The 20,565-nt window shown below is 48.7% G+C and overlaps 1 protein-coding gene across 2 annotated transcripts in view; it reads left to right on the forward strand.

The window, feature by feature from the left end:
• The window catches only part of WNT3A (Wnt family member 3A), a 91,230-nt gene that overhangs the window by 2,099 nt on the left and 68,566 nt on the right, over positions 1–20,565 (forward strand). The gene's annotated exons all lie outside the window — the stretch shown is intronic.

Consider the following 20,565-nt stretch of genomic DNA (forward strand, 5'->3'; position numbering starts at 1 on the left):
TGATTTTAATTTAATTTCGTTCCGCTCGTTCTTTTGTTTTGTTGTTGTTTTTCTTCTTTTGGAAGAGAGGACGGGGAGTTTTTTAGTCTGGTCATGCAAGCAGCAAACATCCCATCCTAAACCGTCTCTGTTTAAAGCCTCCCCTCTACCAGCTCGTGGTGATTTGGGTGTTTACAGCAGAAAATCTCTCATTTCCCACCCCCCAATTGTGCCCCCTCCCCACTAATTGTATCTAATTAAAGCATCAACTCATCCTAAAGCACGGGGCTGTGGATATTTACACTTTGAGAAAATCGGTGCCAAAGCAGGGACTGAGAAATTACATTTTCCTGTGTGTTTCGGTTAATTATTGTCCCAAAATTCGGGGAAATGTAAATTTTTCAGGGGGGAATAAGTGTTGCTGTAAGTTCTGTCTACCTCTCGCAGCTTCTTTTTTTTGGCTGAGCTGTTTAAATTGCTGCTCCCACCGTGGCGTGGGGGCACCTGTTTAAATCAGACCGAGCAGGTTCCCAGATTCCTGGGAGCTTCGGGAAAAGTTCAGTGGAGGAGAAGGGAAAGGATCCCTTGGAGCAGCGATGCTCCCACCCTCCATCCGTGATGATGCTGGGGCGGGGGGGGAGGCTCCGTGAGTTCCTCAAAACCAGCAAATAATGCATTTACAGGCTGGGATAAAAGGGGCTTTGGAAAGAATGGTTTAAAAATAATCAAAGAAAAGGGACTGATTCCCACTGGAATTGATGAGCCAGGTTTTAGGGATGTACTGGTGGGATTTCCTGTGCCACAGGAGCCGCCCGGGACCTTCTCCAGTGCAGTGCAGTACTGAGCTGTTCAACCTAGAGCAGCTCCTGGGAGCAGCAACAGGCTCTTCCACACCCAGGGGGCCAGATTAACAGCAAAAATCAGATGGTTTTCGGGTTTTGCTTCTTTTTAAGATGTTAGTGCTGTTCATTTCTTGGTTTGTTAAAAAAAAAAATTAAAAAAAGGAGAGATTGGAATGAGCGAAGGAAGGCTGAGGGAATTCCGAGCAGAATTCATGGCTAAGGGGGGATTAAATGTAACCTGTTCCCTGTCCTGGGGGAGTCTGGGGTCCTTGTGGAGTCACAGGAGCAGCACGAACAGAATTTAAACTTTTTCCAGCTGACTTGCACTGCCTTGACCGACTCCGCATGGAATGGGAAAAAAAGACTTTAATTTTATTTATTTTATTTTGTTAATCAGTGCTAAGTGGCCTGGCTTGGTCTGAACACAGCCAGTGGGCAGAAATGATTCGGAAGGGAGAAGGGTTGGATTCAGGAGGGGAAAAAAAACCAGCAATAAAAATTAACACAGGACTTCCATGATGGGAATCTTAACCTCCTGCAGCCCAGGATGCTGCTCCTGGCGTAGATGATCCCAGGAGAGGCTCTCTGGGCTGAATGAGAAGTAGAGGGAGACCCCTTTGCTGTAGGAGAAACTAACTGGCATCGTTTTTCCTGAGTGTGAGGCAGCTTGGGATGTGTGTGGTTGAACTGTGCGCCAGGAGAGAGATGGGAAGGGGAGTTCAAGTGGAGCAGCAGGCTCTGGCTGGGATTTGGGGTGGTGGCATCGCTCTGGGCAGTGGTGTCTGTCCCTTCCTGTGTCCTGCTGGGGCTCCTGTCCCCTGTGCTGCTCTCGCCATTCCTGTGTCACACCCAGAGTGGGGTGGGCTGGGATCAGCCCCGTGGAAAACTGGGCAAGGAGAGGAGCTGTAATCACTGATAGCACAGTGAACGGTGCTCCTGAGGGTGCCAGGCCTTTGGAAGGGGATGTGGAGGATGTGGGGATGTGTGTGGGGATATTTCCCTGCCCGTGGCCTGGCTTTGCTCCTGTTCCCCAGCACTGGCCACAGCAGCTCCATCGATTTCCTCATCCATGGAGGATAAGCCTGGCACAGCTGTGGTGTCCTGCAGGATCCCCTTTCCGTGAGAGCTGGGAAAAGGGATCTGACAGCTCTTTCCATCTGTATTTTGTGCAGTTCAGGAAATGTAACCCCAGTGACGTCACTCCAGCAGTGCTCAGGTGCTACACCCGAGCCTGTCCCTGTTCCGTGGCATCACCACAGCAGCAGCAGGGCAGGGATGAACTCCTGTTGTGCTCTCTGGTCTCTTCTGGGGTCTGTTCCCCTCAACATGGGCTTTAAAGTGAGTGAAAGCCAGGCCAGGCTCTGCATGCCATGAGAAGCCCAACCCTTGCCTGCTGCAAGCCCTGCAGAACCAAACCGAGCCCTGGCAGCTGCGCTCTTGGGAAAGCAGAGCTTGGTTTGAGAGGGGAGAAGATCATCCCTCGCTAGCCAGCAGGGAGGCAGAGCCCTGGGAGGTCACTGGAGGGACAGCCTGGGCCGTGGGTGCTGGCAGCAGGGCTCCTAAGCGATCTCTAGAGCTCAGAGGTGTGAGCTGCATCCCCACTTCTCTGCTCGATTGGCCGGGGTGAGGTGCTGGAATTCATCTCCATCTCCTCGCCTCCTGCAGCGGGTTGTGGTGTGAGGTTAAAATCCGTCAGTGTAGCAGTGCAGTCCCTCTGCATCCATCCATCCATCCATCCATCCATCCATCCATCCATCCATCCCTCCCTCCCTCCCTCCCTCCCTCTCCCCACCCTTCTCCCAGTCCTTGGAATTGCCTTTATGTGCCTGTACCTGTGTTACAGCAGCAGCTGACACAGCCCTGGTTCTCCAGGCAGGGAATAATCATGGAATGATGGTGTAGGCTGCTCTCAGTTTGGCTCCCCCCTAGTTTGGCTTTTCTGGATGTGGGGTGGCTGGTTGGCATCCAAGCAGCAGCAGAGTGGAGGGAAAAGGGCCAAAGGGATCTTTCTGTGTAGATCCAAGTGGTAAAAACCCCGCTCCATGCAGGGAATGCTGTGTGCAAAGGGGAAGGGGAATCATTTTCCACCTCCATCTTTCAGCTGGGACTGAAGGAACAGACTCTGGTGGTGTTTGTGTTGTTCCTGGCATAGCCCAGTTGCAGAGGAGCTGGTGAGGTTAAATGACTGGACCAAGATCACACCAGGAGGTTTTTTTGCAGCAGGAACTGAAAATTTTGCAAGGTCTCAGCAAGAAGTCCCTGTTTGAAACACGGGGAGGGCTGGGACTTTCCCAGAGAGCCCGGTGTGTGCTAAAGAAAATCCCAAATCCCTCATCTACTCAGATTTCAGACTCATTTTATTAAGTTGTGTTGTTCTGCTACATATTAATTGATTTTTTTTTTCCATTTTAAGAGGACTTTATTAGATAAATTAACCTGAAAAACAGCAACTTGATATTCAAAGTGTTGGTGGAAGGAGTTGCATCCAAAAAAAAGCTTTTCCTAACTAAAATGAGGAAAAGTGAATCATTTTGCTCCCCAGCTGTTTCCAGGTAACCCTGGAGGTGAAACCTGTCCTTTGCAGACATTGGAGCACCTCTAAGAATTCTCACTGGAAAAGTTTTGAGCACTTGGAATAGTTAGGGTTGGAAGGAGCCTTTTAAAGGTCACCTGCAGTGAGCAGGGACATCTTCAACCAGAGTAGCTGGAACTGAGGGTTGGGAACTGCATTGCTTTCTGTTGGCCAAAAAAGGCTTTTTTACCATTCCTTCTAAAAGGTTCAGGCTGGAGGAGCCTTGATTTTTACCGTGGCGTCTCCTAGAAAAGGAAGTCACGGATTGCTGATTGCACCAGGGGAAGCCAGGCTGACTCGCTGGTGTCTCCATCCCAAACCTGTGGGATCCCTTTCCTGCTGGCATCCCACTTCCTTCCAACTCAGCTCCAGCCCTGTAGCAACGCTGCTGCTTCTCCAGTCCCTGCACCAATTCCTGCATCCTTGGTGCCAAGCAGCAGCAGCAGGAGGAGATTATTCCACGTTAGGCCTCACGAGGAGCAAATATTTTTCCTTCACGCGCGTGGGAGGGCAGGAAAATCCCGGCGGGATGAGCAGGGGTTGACGCTCGGCTTTGCCCTTGCCCAGCGTTCCTCGAGTTCGTGATTCAAGGCACCCAGCCGCATTTCAAAGGCTTTGTTGGGCATAATGACAGCACTTGGCAGGCCTTGCACAAGGGTATCGCAGGGGGAATCCTGCGGGCACTGAGTCAGGGTGCTCCCTTTGGGGCCGGGCAGCTGAGCTGGGTGTGACAGCCTTGTTCGTCCCCAGGACGGACTGGTCCCACCGACATCCACGGTGAAATTCCCAGCGCAGAGCAGGGCTGGACTCGTGCTCGTGCCCTGCTTCCCCAAGAAAACCCCGTGGGGATGAAGAGTGTGGCTGGAAAGAGGGGAGGAGCATCAGGGAGGTCTGGAGGTCGTGGCTGGGAAGGAGAAGGTTCCAGAGAGGCTCCCTCTGACTTGTGGGGATGTGGAGCGTGGTGATTTCTGCCCGCTCAGGTGGTGCTGGTGCTGGGGTTAAACCCACTGGACTATGGGGGAAAGGAAGGGGAAATGGCAGGGGGGAAGCACTGGCCGGAGCACACAGGTCTTGTCCACATGCTCGGCCAAGGCAGGACTGGGCCCAGCCCCAAGGCTGCAGCAGGAGTGTCCCCAGCCCAAAAGGTCTCTCTAAACCCATCTCTGCTTTGCTGGCAGCACCAAGAGACGAAGCCCAGAGCCGAGGCAGTTCGGTGGGGCTTCATACTGAAAGGGGGGAATATCCAGGCAGGAGCCTTCCCATGGGGTATCCATCAGGGCTCTGCTGGATCAGGCCTAGGGTTGGTCTTGCAGCAAAGCCACTCCTGAAAGTGTCCATGCCAACTGTTCCCATCTATCCCGTGCCACCCATGATGCTCTTTTCCCCTTTTGTCCCTTTAAAAGCGGAAGGATTTGTTTTCAGTCTGTCTTAGCACGACCTGTAAAAATCCCATCAGTTCATAAGTTCACTCCAAATTCTACTGGAACGTGCAAAAATCACGGGGAGGGAAGGAGGACTGATGCATTAACTTCCTTGTTCTGAACTCCTAACATAGGGCACGGCTTTCAAAAGCAGCCTAGGAGCCGGGGGAGAGCGTTCTGCATCACAAAGGTGGTGTTTGTCCCTCTTCCTGGTTCCTCACCTGCATATTCACAGTCCCCTTCCCATCCGGGTGTTGCTGCTGCCCAGAGGGGGCTTTGCATTTGTAGAGACTGGGCCATCAAAGGAGTTCAAGGTGCTTTTGGTCTCCTCCTCCTCACCACAGCTTCTGTCCTGGTGTTAAGGCGGTCAGTTATGCTTCCACGGATCCAGTGATAATTATTAGCAGGGATTGCTGCTGCTCTTTCCCAAGGTGGAGATTCCCTCACGCTCTTGGTGTGAAGTGCTTTTCTCCTGTTGCACCTTTGCACTCTCAGGCTTCACCAAGGTCACATCAGAGCATGTGGCTGGTTGCCTTCTCACATCACTGGCCGTGCAAGGGATTCCAGGTGTCTGGGTTGGTCATTTCTCCTCTCCCACTGGGTTCTATAGGCTCAGAGTGCGTTGGAGAAGGCTCAGAGAGTGCCTCAGGTGTTCCTGGAGCTCAGGACATGGCAGACCCTCACATTTCCAGCCTGGCCTCGTGTTCATCACAGGTCTGGGAGCTTTCCTGGTTGCCAGGCACCATTCCCAGTGTCCCTAGTTCAAACCTGCCTCCCTGGAATGGCATCTAGCCCACAAGTGGAGATGGCTGGGTTCCCATCAGGAGCCCACGTGCAGGTTCTACTGCTGGGTGAGATGTTCGGTGACATCCTGGTCATCCTCAGAGGCCTGGCAGGGATTGTACCCAATCCACTGGTGACCTGCTCCTTTCTTGGCAGCAGCTGGAGACCAGTCAGGAAAACCCCAGAGCATCTCAGTATCACTCCATGTCCATCTGCAGGCAGCTGAGCAAAGCCTTGGGGGTGGAAGTCACTTTACCCATCGCATGTCTGCAATTTCCATGTCTCCCATCGATCCAGGGGCTCTTGGCTCCTTTCTCTGAGGAGAACTGGGCACTTTTCTTCTGCTGCAATTCATATCTCAGGTGTTTGCTGGAGCTTGGCTGGTGAAATCCTCTGTGCCAGTGGAGGAGTTGAGGAGGCCAGCTCAGAGCAATGACCACCAGTGTCATCCAGGTTTAGTCAGATTATTCCCAACACAAGGAATCCCCCTTCAGAGTTTGCACATTTGCCTGTTTCCTGTCAAAATCCGTAATTCCCGTTCCCTGGCATAATTTCACATGGCTCAAGTCAAGTAATGGACTTGTTGTCCATCATTTTCCTGTATTTTATACTCTCTTCAGTGCTCGTTGGTGTATTGGAATGAGTGCAGGAGCATTTGTGGCATCCAAGCCGATACTGAAAACCTCTAGACACCCCCCCTCCTCAGGAAACCCGTATTTTGTCCTGTCTCAGCCCAGCTGCTGAAAGCCTCAGCAGTCTGAGGATTCTGCAGCTTCCTCTGTAACCTATTTACTCCTGACTTTCATCCAGGACACTCCAGAGAACAAATGCATCTTCCTCGTGCTCTTAGACACACCCAGAGTCTCCCACCATCCCCCAACCACACCCACGAGTCAAGATTGTGGTAGAACTTTATCTCAAAACTTCTTAAAGGGAGATTTGAAGTGTTTTCCCTGTGGCCCCGTCCTGACAGTCATCTTGGCAGAGGGACACGGTCGCAGATGTTTCTGCATTTCAAGAATTCCTCTGGCTTTGTTTTTCCTTTAGATCTCTGAAATCAATCCCCTTTTCCCTTTTCCCAGTCCATGCCTCTTAATTTCACTTTCCAGGTTTGTATTTCCTCTACCTCTCTGCTGGAAGACGCAGTTTCCTGGCTAAAGTTACACACGCCAGCTTTCCAGGGAAGTCACCATCACCCAACAGAATTCCCACTGTGGGATGGAGCAGGGAGCAAAGGCAGAGCCCATCCCCGCTGCAGCTGAGCCCGTGAAACGAATCCAAACTGCACTGGGCAGAGCAGGAGCTCCTTGTGCTTCCAGAGGGGTGCACCTTGTCTAATAGAGATATTTCCCGAGGGGTGGGGAGGCGGGAATGGAACTCCTTGAACAGTTGCCAAGCCTCCCATTCAGCTTGTGCCTCTGCCCCCACAGGAGCAACAATGGAGCCTGTTGCTAGACAGTGTTGTGTGGCATGACAGAATACAACTCTAAATCCTCGGCAGGCTGAGGGACACACTTAAGGGAGAATTCCCATTTTTTCCCGAGCCTGCTGTAGCTGGGAAGGAATGGGGCGGTGTGGGCAGGTAGGACTCCGTCCAAAACCCAGTGAATGTCAGGGGAATACCAGAGGGCATCAGGTAAGATTTGCAGAATTTACTGGGAGACCCACAGCTCCTCCAGAGACACAAAAATCTGGTTAATGCTGGGTTTTGGGAGATCCATGATTGGTTTTGCAAATCTTCCTGAATATTTTGCGGTCTCTAACCAAGATTCCTTTAGAGCTAGTGGTGAGAGATGAGATGCAGCTCATCTGACATCTGTCAGACACTTACTTTGGGATGAGATGAATCCCATCCCAGCTGTGCCAGTTTCCCAGCCATTGCCTGGAAGGGGGTTCTGGATGCCTGGGACAAAGATATCTCCCTTTGGATGGGTCAGTTTTGTCTTTGAATACACTCCTAAGCCATTTTATGCCACTCCTGGGCATTTTAGGATGTACACAGAGGTGTGCAGTGCTGAAAGAGGATATTTCCTTTGGAGGACTCTTTGAGGTGAATCTTTAGTGACCAAATTACATTTGAAAAACCCTTCACTTGAAGTCCTGGCATTGCTTTCCACAGGTGTAGAAGAACTAAGCAAAAATCCTGTATCTCAGAAGGGCGTTTGAAGGGAATTCTTGTGAAGTTTCAATTTCTTGAACGTTCTGGGAACAGCCATCGAGGTGAATTTGATGTGGAATAAGTTGCCTTAGTGATCCAGGCCAGGAGACCTGGGTACCACACGGATCCCGTGGATTTGGGGCAGTGGTGAAGGGCCATCCTGAAGGCTCTGAGGACAGTGCCCTTCTGTGGATCACAGAACCACTGAATCCCAGAATGGTTTGGGTTGGAAGGGACTTCAGAGCCCATCCAGTCCCACCCCATGCCATGGGCAGGGACACCTTCCACTGTCCCAGGTGGTTCAGAGCCCCATACAACCTTTTGATATCTTCTGTTACTTTCCTACAGCGAAGGATTCAGGGACTGGGAAGCTCAGCCCAGCCTGTCCCCTTCCCTGGCTGGCTGGAACGAAGAGTGCTGATTTTTTTAAATCTACAGAGAAAGGAACCTGCAGCCTGATCTCCAGGCCCTGAGAGCTGCTCTGCTGCAGCAGGGCTCTGGTTGGGTCACCCCCTGGAAAGATTTGCTGCTGGAAGTGCTCAGACAAAACACGAGGCTGAGTGGGGAAGGACAGGAGGGAAGTGCAGGGCTGCTTAGACACCTAATTTGGGCTTTATGCCTCAGATTTATTGATGGCATTGCTGCAGCGTGATCAATTAGCTGATTTTATTGAGCTGCCCCTTGTCAGTGGTGATCCATGAATACCCTCAGCTCATTCTGAGTGTGAGGAAAAGTGGATTAGCTCTGTTGCTTTTTTTGAAGTGCTTATTTCCTCTCACATGCTGCAGAGAGAACAGGCTTTTAGCAGCACAGATTTAGCTGCCTAACTCTTGGGCACCTTGGGTTAACTGAGATCCATCCCTCTGGGGGCTTGCAAAAATAGGTGTAACAGCTTCCACCACCATTAAATCCAGAAATCACCTCATCCATCCTCACGTGCTCCAGGCCGGATTAAATCTGCCTAAATCAGAATTGTGAAGAAGTCATGGATATAAGCACTCAGTTAACACTGAGTCATTGCTAACAGGAATATCATCTGGAGAAGGAAGGAGCTTACCGGATCACTGCTTTTTCCTAGCAGGATGGCTCATGGATATTAGTGGATTGATTGCAAAACCTCAAAGTCACTTGCAACAGAAGACTGAGGGCACAGTGGGAACTGGGTTTTGCCTGGGAGAGTACAGGGCCCAGACAGATGGGGCAAACAACCGAGTTGAAAGAGAATAGATAAGACACATTAGCAGAAGATTGGGGATCAGACAGGGAAATGCTAATTCAGTGGCCACTGAAACCCTCGGTGTAAGTTGCCCACAGGCATATGGGAAGTCTGTGATCCAGAGGAGCATTGAGTCCATCTGTCCTGCTGACTCAGTGTGTAGTCTCGGTCTGCTGGTGAATGAAAGGGTCAAGCCCAGCCTAACACATGGCAGGGTGTTCCCAGCACAGCTGTAGCTCCGCTAAAATTGCAGTTGTTCTGCTGACCAGAAGAGTCTCCAAATTCTAACAGAGAAACGAATTCAGGATTTGTGTAAACTGGCCTAAATTTACAGCCTCGGATACCTTGGTGGTGTCAGCCAGCAGCAGTGAGAGCGGTGGTGCTCCTCCTTCCCCTGACACTGGGACTTGAAATGAATTGAGGAATTCTGTCCTGCAGCCAGGCTTCAGGAATGAGGGAAACCAGGCTCTTGATGGATTCTTGCAAGAGCCCAGTTTTGGCAAGCTCTGGCACCAGAAGGGCAGGACAACATGCAAAACCTTGACTATGTAATGAACTGCAGGCTTTGTGATTAACCAGGGGGAAGAGGTAATTCAGCAGCTAAAACTCATCCTTGGGACGTGGGACCTCTGGCCATATTTCTTCTCTGCCCATCACAGGCCTAAACAAACAGCTTGGGCACCTGGACAGAGGAGAATCAGAAAGGTGGGAAAAGAGGGGAGTTTCCTACAGGCTTTGTCAGAGAGAGCTGCCCACATCACGTTCCAAGGGGCAGTGTGGGGTCACTGAGCAGAGCCAGGAGAAGCAGCGCCAGAGTTACCTTTGGCTCACTGGTTTTTTAAAAAAAAAAAAGATTTTGGGTGAGGATAGCAGCCAGGGCAGCTGGACATGTGTGAGTCAGCGTGGCAGAGACCACGAGTGAGGAGTTTAGGGTTGTTCCCGGTGTCGTAGAGCTGTACACACACAGTGCTGACGCACAGCAGCCCTGCTGAGCTGGGTTCATCAGCTCAGCCCTGCTGAGCTCAGAGCTGCACATCCCGTCTGAGGGAGTCATCCAAGCTCCCTTTGCAGTCCATGAGTGAGGGCTGACACTTCCTGGCTGTGACTCAGCAGCCCTATCGATGTCAGTCTCGGGAGGAAAGGATCTCTCTCTGTCAGGGATCAACAGAACCAAGATGACCAGTTGGGAGCCTGACTCCTGCATCAGCAAGGTTAGGTCAGGTGATTTAATTCCATTGTGCCCAAATCCTTAAGCTCATCCTGCCCTCAGTTCCCCTGGACAAGGAATTTGTATTTGTGCAAAAATCTCTTGGTTTTGGCTTCTGGGGTGTTTCAGTGCAAAAGGTGATTCAAGACAAGTGCTCTTGCAGGAGCATTATTTGTCAAAGATTCAGTCATTTGGATGGATTTTTTGTAACCATAGTCAGCTGCCAGGTGGAGGCACCTTGACAGAGACCACCACCCTCAAAGCCAACCATGATTCTGATTCTGGAATCCCTGCAGCAGGGCTCACCAGCTCCTGTTGTCTTCTGAGCTTCACGTTTTCACGGTTCTGCTGACCTCGCTGATAAGATCTGTACAATTTTATTCATACAGCTTGTGCTGTCTGGTCCTCAAATTCCCAGACTGTTTCTGTTACTGTGAATGAGGAAGAGCTGGGTTTATCTCAAATTTCCTTGATCTTAGAGATGCCAGGAAAGGTGCCTGGGATGTTCTTTGATGCCAGAAGAATACAGTGGCATTGATATAATGGAAGAGTGAGGGAAGTGATGTGAAGTCTAAACTGACTACAGGTCTCTACATAAAACTGTCTGGGTGCCTAGTTAGGCATGAACTTAGCCTTGGGCACTGCTGTGCTAAGTTAGACTTTATTAGTAATCTTAGGAAAGAATAGATGGAGACACCTCAGGTGTAATTTGTGTAATTTTCAGCCATGTTGACCTTTTTCTGTGAAATTCAGGCTTTTCCAAAGTGTTTTTATGCAGACCTGTAGTTGCTTGTGCAAAGGGACTGATGTCCTTCAGGCTCCAGAGGGGGAACCAGGCTGGGGGCAAGGAGGGGCTCATGGAAGGGCTCTCAGCTCCACTGCTGCTCTAATCCATCTCTCAGAACTAGTTTCTGCATGAGCCAAGGTTTAAGCAATCCTGCTGCCTGTTTGTCCCTGTAATGACATTGAAACCCCTTGGCCCAATGAGCTTCTTTTGGCAGAGGTTCTGAAAAAGATTAGATACCCACAGGTCTCACAAAAATGGGCAGTTAAATGGGGTAGAAATGTGAGCAGTGTCCTCACAGGGGCTGAAGGGTGTGAGCAGTGTGTGTGTGCACATCCATGTTCCCTGGACATCCTGAATCCAGACAAAAGAGTCAGTGCTCACCAGTTTCAGCGCCCGCAGAGTAACTCCTCGTTCCGTTTTTTGTTTTCTTCAATTCATCTTCTGTTTCATAGAATTACAGGGCACAGAATGCTTTGGGTTGGAAGGGACCTCTGAGGTCATCCAGTTCCAACCCTCTGTGATGGGCAGGGATGTCATTCACTGCTTCAGGTTCCTCAGGGTCCCATCCAACCTGGCCTTGGACACTTCCAGGGATAGGGCATCCACAAGCTGATCCAGTGCTTCACCACCTTCTGAGTAAAGAACTTGGTCCTAAGATCTCATTTAGTTAAAACTGTTTCCTTTGTCTAATCCCTATCTGCCCACGTATAAAATCCCTCTCCCTCTTTTTTTTTTATAAGCCCCCTTTAATTACTGGTTCAACAAGCCACAATGAGGTCTTCCCAGTTCTCCAGGATGAACAGTCCCAACTCTCCTGGCCTTTGTAGGACCATTGCTGCAGCCCTCTGATCATCAGAGGGTTTCTTCCCCCTTCCTTCTCATTCTGAGATGTGATTTATGGGAGGAGTGGGCCATGCCACCAATCTCCTCATTGCTTTGTATGGCTGAGGAAGGGATGAAGTGAAGGAACCTCCTCAGATTTAAGGAGGAGGAAGGACTCCAATGCTTTGGAGGTCCATGGTTCCCATGCTGGATGTCACCCACTTGCCTGGTGGATTGGTGCTGGCAGCTCCCAGAGACATGTCCTAGAAAAGCCCAGTGAACACCTTCTGTGAGGATTCTTTGGAGAGAAGAAGTATTCATTATGGAGGAAGGTAGCTAAATATATATATAATACACATGCCTATGTGTATATGCATAGGTAGATCACATATCCCTCTTAGCTTTGGCTTCTGCTCCAAAACCAGCTGGAACTCAAAGAAAACCTTCCTTTGACTGTAGCAGACTTTGGGACAGCCTATTCGTCTTGTGCCTGGGACTCTGAGATCCTTCAGGAACCCACAGGTTGCTTCATACCTTGATTCTGGGCCAGGAAAGTGCTGCTTTGGAGCAATTCCTTTGTCTCATGTCTTAAGACTCCGAGCTCCTTTAGGTCTTGATCCTTCCAGTTGCTTCACCCTTTGATTCTGGGCCAGAAAAGTGCCATGTTTGCTTTGTGTTTATCCTTAAATACCGGGGCAGTTCTGTGCATTTTCTGTGCCCGGGCACCAGGCTGGGTCGCACGGGTTGAGATGAAGCCTGGGAGCAGGGAGAGTCTTTCCTGTGGTGGGCTGATACACACGCACGTTATTATCCATGCTATCAGGGACATACAGCAATAATGTATGGAAATTACAGGCATATCTCAGTCCCATCTCCCCTATCCCAGTGCAGGGGAGAGAAGGAGCCCGGTTAAGGCTTGTACATATCTGACAACGTGCAGCAAAACTTGGCTTGGAGCTGGATGGGGTTTTGGGGCATGCAAAGGCAGAATTGCAGAACTTCGGTGTGTATCCTTCAGAACTCGCAAAATCCACCCGTGCGCTGCGGATCCTGGTCTGCACCCCGCTCTCAGCGGTGATGGGTGTTGAGAGCTCTGAGCTCCACAGGTTCCTGGCTGAATCCCCAGCATTGGCCAAGCCTCAATCAATGTGAATAATTGATTTGGTAGTTCTGGGGGATGGCATAATCCACTGGCGAGGGCGTGCTGCTGAGATTTGGGAAACTTGGGTTCAAAACCCTGCTCCGAATGGAGCAGAGGAAACTTGTAAAGCTCATTTTCCCATCCCATGGGTAGGTGCCATAACCACTGAATTGCTGACTCTGAGTATAAAGGGGACATTGCGTCCTCCAGCTTCACTTTGGGAATGGCACCTTAGGGGATGGGCACCTGAACAAATTACCACGAGGTAAGTTAGGGTGTGAACTCATCAGATGCCAGTTTTTCTGTGGTAACTGCCCGTGTGAATGCTCCTTCCCTGCAATAAACACGAGATGGTTCATATTTACCAGGGGGTAAGAACGTTCACATGGGTGTTCACATGGCTCACACCCTGGTTTGACTCCCAGTAACTTGGGCCTGTGCCTCTAACCTCAGTACCCTTGAAAAGCCATCCCGAAAAATAAAAATCAAACTCCTCTGCTTTACATAAACCACAATTTTGCCATTTCTCCATTTCAAATTACAATTATTTCAGTTCATCCTTGGTTTGCCAGAAAGGATTTGCTGAGATTGACTCCACTGCACTGTTTTGGCAGAGAACTTGAGGTCTTTGTGGTCCTGGTGGCCAGGATCAGCCAACAAGGGCAGATAGTCTACAGACACCACACCAGCTTTGCTTGCCTCATAGTCAGAGACCTTCTGGGCACTGACAGAATATTAATATTCCTGTTTCTCACAGCCAGCTCCCGAGCCCTGAAGAGATTTAAACATGTGGAGATATGAAGTCAGGCACATAAAACGCTCTTTAGCCAGTGTGGTGTGGTTGTGGGATGAGCAATGCTCCCAGGTTGCCTTGAGGTCACCGGGTGCCTTTCCAAGTGCTCTCCATAGACCTGGGAAATGGCCACAAAGTGTTCAGGAGGGAAGACCTTGATTTTCTGAAGGAAAGACCTTGGAATAGTGGTCTGTGAGTCTTCCATTGCTGCACAGATAGAAACCTTGCCTAGGAGCAGGCACAGCATAACTGCACGAGCTCAAGGACAGAGCAAGGGAAAATGCCTTAAAAATATTCCAAGAACTGGACTGAATGTTCCAGTCAAAAAAAATACCCACAAAACCAACAACCCACTTGCTTATGGGCTGGGACTTTGTCTCATGATGATCCCAAAGGCTGACTCAAGTTATCTGAGGCATCTCCTTTCAAGCGAACATGGGGAAGATTCAATTCATCCTGGAGGAAGCATTCCAGCAACTGGGGACAGCTCTGCTTTGAAAGCAGGGTTTTCTCAGAATGCTGGAGCACTCCTTCTGTCTCCAAGCACACAAGGAGTTGTATCTGTGCTCTGTTGGGTGACAGAACCTCCCCTAAGAGACCTCTGGACCAAATTCACTCACTTTATTTTAGCCATGTAATGGTCAGCTATCTGAGCCAACCATCTTAGAAAGTTGGGCACCTTCTGAGGGCGATTCATCCTTCCTGAGATTGGGATCTTTCGAGTGGATGTGATGAATCACTGTCTGGAGTTGCCTGTCTTTCTTCATCCACTCTAGAGACAGCCTAAACACCTCCCTTTTAGACAGGTAAAGTTGGGAGGGATGACTGGGTGCCTGAACACCCCACAAATATCATTGATGTGATGCCAGTTGGTGTCTGGGAGGATTTTATCCCTATTTTAAGAGAGGCTGATGAGAAACCTGAAGTGTTTGTCAGGTCCTTGACCTTCCTTGTTGATTTTGCCTGGAGAAAAGAGGTAAAAGACCCAAATCTTCTTCAAACTCTTTCAATTTAAACACAGTATTTTTTCAGTACATTTTTTTCCAGGCAATATTTGCAGAGTTATTACAAATATTCAGGATTGTTGTAGTCAATAACAAGGGTATTTTGGGACTTTCATTTCTGGGCTTAAGGTGATATGTGGCTATTGAAGACCAGAGTAAGATTTTTGCAAGGAATGAAGTTCCACAAACATCCTGTGTGGTGCACTTAACAGTTTTTTTCTGGAGCAGCTGGTTCTGGCCACTCTAGGAAAGGGTTGCTGACCTCAGGTCTGCTAAGTCACATTTTTCTTCAGGACTGGAGCATTGTTACCAGACCTGTATAACCATTTATGGCTGTGATGGGGACAACCAAGACCTTGTAGAGAAAACAGAAGCAGTTTTTCATCACTGCACCCTTCAGAGGGCAGCTCATGGTTTGTAACCGGCCAGTGGCTTGGTGGAACTTTTGACTGGTTTGGGGAAATGCTGAGTTGCTGACCGTGTTCATTAACTACAGCATCACAGAAATAACAGAAACATAGGAGGGGTTTAATTGGAAGGGACCTCGAAGATCATCTCATTCCAATCTCTGCCATGGGCAGGGACATCTTCCACTATCCCAGGCTGCTCCAAGCCCCGTCCAACCTGGCCTTGGGCACTGCCAGGGATCCAGGGACAGCCACAGCTGCTCTCAGAACCTGCTCCAGGGCCTCACCACCCTCATGGCTAAGAATTTCTTCCCAATATCTCATCTAAATCTCTTCTCTTTTAGTTTAAAACCAAGCTGAGAGGTGTTTTAGAAACCTCTTCCTCTGAACTCGCTGTTGCATATTTTTTGTGTGTGCATGGCTCAGGAGAAGGATGCAATTCATCGTGGCAAGCTTTTGTCATCCAGAATTAAACATATGGTTTATAACTGCCAGGTAGAATCCTTTTTCAGGGACTAACTCCCTGAGGGCAGTTCAACCCCACCTATTCTAGGCATCTATCTTAGGACAGAGCAAGTTGCTCTTCTTCAGTCCTAGTGATTCTGTTATGAGGTCAGAGAGGTTTTGGGTGATGTCATTAACTGAATTCCTAACTTTTAGGTGTTCCAGAGAGATTCTATGAACTCCAGTGAACATTGGTTTCTGCCATAAGCATGTGTGAAATTCCAGTCCTGGTGAATCCAGAGGGTTTTTTTCTTTTGCAAATCGATTGAAGTCCTGCAGCCTTGAGAACCTGTTTGAGGCTGGAATGGTGTGAACTGCCACAGCTCCATAGCCTGGAGGATGGGGACAGCAGGTGACAAATGTCACACTAAGGATATTACAGTGCAGAGATGAACCCTGAGCTCGTTGTTGCTGAGGAAGCTGTGGGAGCTTCTTGCACAGAGTTGTGGCTTGAGAAGTTTGCTAGTACCTACACGTCCTCCCAAAATCTAATTGTGCTAATCCTCCAGCAACCCTGACTCCAGAGGACTTTCTAACCACGCTCTGGAAGCTTCCTTCTTGCTCTGCTCTGCTGCAAACCTCTCCAGTGAGAAAGTCTCTGTCTCCAGACTGATTTCGTAAGAGCAAGGCCTTGGTGTCTCATCAGGCTTTTGTGGAAGTGTGTTCAGGGGAGGCAGCCTGGAAACAGGGAGGTTTCCCCAGAGCATCCTTAGCAAATGAGGGATGTCATCACAACTCATGTGGCTTTGCAGAGTGTGGGTCTGGTCTCCAGTGACCTCTAGAATTCCATGGCAATTTGTTTTTTAGGAGGATTATCCCATTCTTACCCTTATGGCAAAAGTGATTACACCTGAGTTTCCAAGTTAACACAGAGTTTCAGCTCTGCGAAATTGAAACAGAATTGACCTCATTTTTCTCCAGCTGAAACATCCATCTGTTTTCCTGTAACTCCGCAATGTCTGAACACCTTTTCCTTTCCTTTTCTTTTCTTTTGTTCCCCCTGGGATTTAAAAAACTCCTTCATTTGTTGGTGCAGTGCAATCCATGCCTTATTTAGGAAGTCACAGGGAATGGTGGGAGTAGCAAGCTCAGCTCTCCGGCATAAAACAGGTCCGTATTTCCAGGGCTTTCTTATAAATGCTGAGATCTTGATCCCAGAGGTGACTGGGGTCCCCTGCAGTCCTGCATGGATAGGGTTTAATTGCCAAATATTCTGTGTACAGTGGATTCAGTAGAGGCAGAAGGACATTTTTGTAGGCAGACACCTGTGTTTGTCTCCGTGCAGTGAGTCCCATTGTGAGAAATTCCAGCATTGGTGATTGATGGCTCGACCCACTTGAAAGTGGGTCTGGGGTGTAAAGGTCTGTGGGCTCATTTTTTAGGATTGCAGTGGGCATTCCACCATGTTTTCCCCTATTCACCCAAACAAGTGGGGCTGAAATGCATTTTTGGGGAAGAGCTTTGAGCTGAGATCTTGAAGACGTCAGCAGGGTGGGCGAATCCATCCTTTCTCTTGAGGGATTTGGCCGGTCGGGGATTCATCGACTTCGCCACACTTCAGGTCTACTTCTGAGCTGAGTCTGGCTGGTTTCAGTGAACCATCACTGGTTCCCATTTCACTTCCAAATTGGAAAAAGTGCTTCCAATTACCTGGGTGGGAGTTTGTCACTCCAAGAGTACTTGGAGTAGATAATTTCAGGAGTGTCCTATGGGCCCCATGGATCACGAGGCGTTCCTGTGTTCTGCCCCGGGCTGGTGAGGTGAGCAGGACTCTGCTTGTGGTCATAACGCTGCTGATCACGTCTGCCTTGGTAGCAGACAGCAGAGGTGGGATGGGAGAGTAAAATTCTCAGCATCTCTCTTGAAAGTTGTGTCTTAGAACAACAAAGAGATCAAGTTTGTGACTAAGACCTGACTTAGACATAACTGGACTGTCATGGTAACTATGAGTCAGGACCTTTGGTGACATTCAGAATGAAAAGTCCTATTAACCTACCTAAAAATTGATTTATTTGTGAGAAATAAATGCCTTTTATTGTTTTCTATTCAGCATGGTTCTGTTATAAGGGATGCTGGCTGCCTCTGGTGAAACAGATTTGCTGCTCTTTGATACAAGCAGCTCTTAATGCTTTCATCTGGAAAAAGATAAAGGAATTTAAGGGTTTTTTTTATTGTTACCACTGTTAGATTTGCACAAAATGGAGGGGTTTTGGAGCAATACTGATGTCCACCATGTCACGGCACCTCCCAGCATGGAGGGGCATCGCTGTGACCTCTCCCTCTCCTTAACACAACTTTCAGCCAATTTTGTACTGCCTGAGGCTTTAGGAGAAATTAGAATCCAAGTCTAAGGGTTTGCCTGTGTGTGGAAGTTCTAGCAAATTAAACTCCTGATCGAGTTTCTGCGGTGCAGCAAGTTACCACACATCAGCTGACCCTTGGTACCTGTCTGTGTGCTCACAGCTCGCCTGCAGCAAGTGAGGTAATTAGACTTTGCTTACCCACAATAAAAAAGGGTTAATTTAAATCACATTCGCCAGCATTTGCTGTAGGCTAGGGATTCACATATGTAGGATTGCTGTGGGTCAGCTAGCACTAGGCAGTAATTTGAGCTCCGCTCGCTTGACCATGAGATTGAGCCCTAAGTGGAGACGGGGATTTATCGTGCGGCGGTGTCTGAGCACTGATTCCTTCAGGACATGCTCCAGGACATCCACTCTCAGACATCTGCAACAGAGCCATCTTTTCCTGTCTCCTCTGTGGTCGATAAGGAGGAGAAATGAGTGATTGGTAGTGGGACGGGATTCTCAGCCTGAAGATGTTAAAAAAACGGAGTGAAAACACGTTGAACTGTGCCCTCAAATGGTGTTTCTCGATTCTCTTAATTGCTGAGAGGGAAAGCTGGATGACTTGCTCAGGTGGAGACCACTCCATGCCTGCTGGAGGCCATCAGCTGGACAAGTGGATCTCACCTCCCATTACAATTTTGTCCACGAATTTTGTCGCAGATGATGAGGATCTTGTGCCATCCAAGGAGCCTCCACCTGCCTCTCAAAAGGGCTCAGGTCTCCCAAAGATCCAATGTCAGACCTGCCAGCTCCACACATCTCCGAAATTATGGCCTAAATATGGAGCAATGTTCAATGAAGAACGACTTACTTTGAGATGTTCTGTTGCAGATCCTTCAAATGCTGCTGTCTATTTGTATTTCAGGGTTTGTGAGGAGCAGGTAGGAATACACTTCCACTCCTGGTTGCTCTGCGATGGTTCCCATGTAGGTAAATCATTAGTGATTTCTATACGTTTTATAGGTGTTTACGATGACTCAGAGAACTGGAAATTCTCTGCAGGGTGCAATTCCTGCCTTCATGTGAGCCAAAATCATAGAACTGGTCAAGTTCCAAGGTACTGAGTGCACAGGAGATGAATGAAGAGGCTTTGAGCTGTAGAAATAACGACCCAAGCACTTATTTACTCTTTTAAAGCAGTATCTTTCAATAGCCTGTACAATGCTGCAAGTTTCCTTTCCCTAACATAGATAACCTTTTCCAAGTTTCCTTCCCTAACACAGACAGTCGTTTCCATAATCTCAGTTTTGGGAATTTCTTGTACAATCCTAAGAAGGGAAAAGGACTAAAAGACTTTAGTCCTGTGGAAATAGTGAATTTCCAAAGAGAAAGTGATAACCCTCCCTGAGAGTTGGATACATTTGGCTAAATGTAGGTGATTAAAGCCATTTGAGATTTCCCTGGAGTCCATGTGCAGCTTTCCCACAGGTCCCTGATGATCTTGTCCTGTGTAAGTATCTCATACAGGGCTTTTCACATGGAAATATTTAGGTAATTCTGATTCCTGGACTTCAGATCCAGATATTTTTATTTGGCTTTCTACACTATCAATGCCTCGCGAGTGATCCAAGTCAGTGGAGATCTAAGGCTCCCTGTAGCTGCGAATGCAGGAGTGTGCAGTGTCGTCCAAAAGGATGTTTTGCGTCACCCCAGGAATCCACATGCTTTAGGGAGGCAGGCTGGAGTCAGGTGGATGCTGGAAAGCACCTCAAATGGTACTCAACACACCTGTGCTCGAGCAGCTGAATTCCAGGCTGAGAATTCAACATGTGATAAACTAAGGGGGGGAAAAAATATCCAGAGAATTTCAAGCAGGCACATACAATTTCTCCGAAAAGGCAGCTGTTGGGAGATTTGCTTTGGAATGTCTGCTTCCTGACTAAGAGTGGTCTTATGTAAAGTAAGGTCAGCTGAATCATGTGCAGCAGTGAAAACTTCCCCTGGGAGTAATGGGAATGATGGTTGAGAGCTCTGCTAGCCTGGCCATGGAGGTCTTGACGATCACAGGGAGTTGTTGGTCATGGAGACAGTGGGATGAAATACAGGATTAGAGAATTCTAGAAGGTTAAGGGGTTGGAATGGATCTTAAGGATAATTCTCCAGTCCCAATTCCCCCACCATGGGCAGGGACACCTCCCACCAGGCCAGGTTGCTCAAGACCTTCTCCAAGCTGGCCATGAACACTGCCAGGGTTGGGACCACAACTTTCCTGGGCAACGTGAAAATATGAAAGAAAAGAATGAACCCTCCTCCTGTGTTTTGGTTCAGCTAGTTTGGATCAGGTTGAGCCGATGTTCAGGGAAGTGGAAGTTCACTTTGATGTGTGGAGATGAGGGAAGCCCACAGTTCCCAGACACTGGTAGCCTGCTTCCAGTCACCGATTCTAAATTGACTTTAAGTAGTTCTCACTTTCAAGAGTAATCGAGTAGTACTGATTTAGATCTGGGTCTGATTATTGTTGGAGAAGAAAATTAAGATGTTTGTCTTACCTAGAAGGATAAGTTGTGGCGTTACACGGGATAATCTTCAATTTACTACCAGAAGCAGCTGCACTAAAGACAGGCGGGTTATCAAAGCATTG

The sequence above is a fragment of the Corvus hawaiiensis genome, chromosome 1 (genome assembly GCF_020740725.1).
Source record: "Corvus hawaiiensis isolate bCorHaw1 chromosome 1, bCorHaw1.pri.cur, whole genome shotgun sequence".
In the NCBI taxonomy this organism is placed as follows: domain Eukaryota; kingdom Metazoa; phylum Chordata; class Aves; order Passeriformes; family Corvidae; genus Corvus; species Corvus hawaiiensis.